This window comes from Chaetura pelagica, unplaced genomic scaffold (assembly GCF_000747805.2).
Source record: "Chaetura pelagica isolate M959 unplaced genomic scaffold, ChaPel_1.0 scaffold111, whole genome shotgun sequence".
Taxonomy (NCBI): domain Eukaryota; kingdom Metazoa; phylum Chordata; class Aves; order Apodiformes; family Apodidae; genus Chaetura; species Chaetura pelagica.
In genome coordinates, this window is record NW_009952153.1 from 3262865 (window position 1) to 3263977 (window position 1113).

General features: G+C 38.1%; 1 protein-coding gene across 1 annotated transcript in view; it reads left to right on the forward strand.

Annotated features, from left to right (window-relative positions):
* PLCB1 (phospholipase C, beta 1 (phosphoinositide-specific)) overlaps positions 1-1113 on the forward strand; it is a 457703-nt gene that overhangs the window by 369766 nt on the left and 86824 nt on the right. The window lies entirely within an intron of this gene.

The following is a 1113-nucleotide window of genomic DNA, read 5'->3' on the forward strand; positions in this document are numbered from 1 at the left end:
TCCCTACAACTTCTCCAGCAGAACTGTGGAACCATAAATGTCACCTGCAATTCATTGCCAACTTGGTTTTCTTTGTTCCTTTGTAAGTACCTCTGATGAAATTCAAGGACCACCAGGAATACGCAATCTGAAAATTACTTGTATGAAAGTTTAGAGGGATAGATTGCATTGGCTATGACAGGATCACAAATTTATACTTGGAATTTCTCTAGTTATAAAATAATAAACTTTGTGAAATCCTGTTATTCCTTTAGTGGACTTGTCCATTTGAACACTGTCTGTGTTACAGAATCCACCTGCAAAATATCCTCCTGTTTTCTTTTAGAGAAAGCAAGTACTTCCTCTCAGGCTGCAGACACAAGCATAGCAGAGCGGTACTGGGACGGATATGAGCAAAGTAATAATCTGATGGCATGCATGGCAAAAAAAGATGACTCTGTAGGAATGACTCTTTGTAGTGACCTATAATCATGAAAGGTTTCAGGCCCTCCTCTGGGTTTAGAGGCACTTTGTTCTGTAATTTTAGTAAATGGAGATGGAAGTCATTCAATAGCTATTAGATGCACAGCATTTTTACCAGGAGTGAACACCCGGGAGTGGACTCAGCATCCATGAGAAAGCTGTCAGAAGTCAGATGCTTCTGCCTGCTTGGTGGAGACTGCTGGCTCTAATATCAATGCCCATACAAGACATAGCTGAGAAGGGATTATGATTTCCTTTAGGCAAGTCTGAATTTGTTAAGGTAAAGTGACACTTCTACATATTCCTGTGCCTCTTCCATTTTCTGAAGTAATTGCAGACCTTTCTTTAACTTTTTAAAGCTGAGAATTGTGTTTCCTATTAAAAATAAGAACTAGAAAAGACCATCTGTTTTATAATTTTCTTATTTTCGGAATGAAACTCTTAACCCTCTGTGAAGAGCCTTTATTAGAATACCAACTTTTTTATCTTGTTTTCTTCCTCAAAGTTAAAAGCATGTAGTTTCTGTGCTCTTTTCTTCCAGCATTTTTTTTACCTGTTGTTGAATCTGCATAGAAATGAGAGTTCTCAAAGATTCTGTGTTGTGGAAATAGGCAGCCAGATTGAGGAATGAGATCCAAATGAGTACTCCTG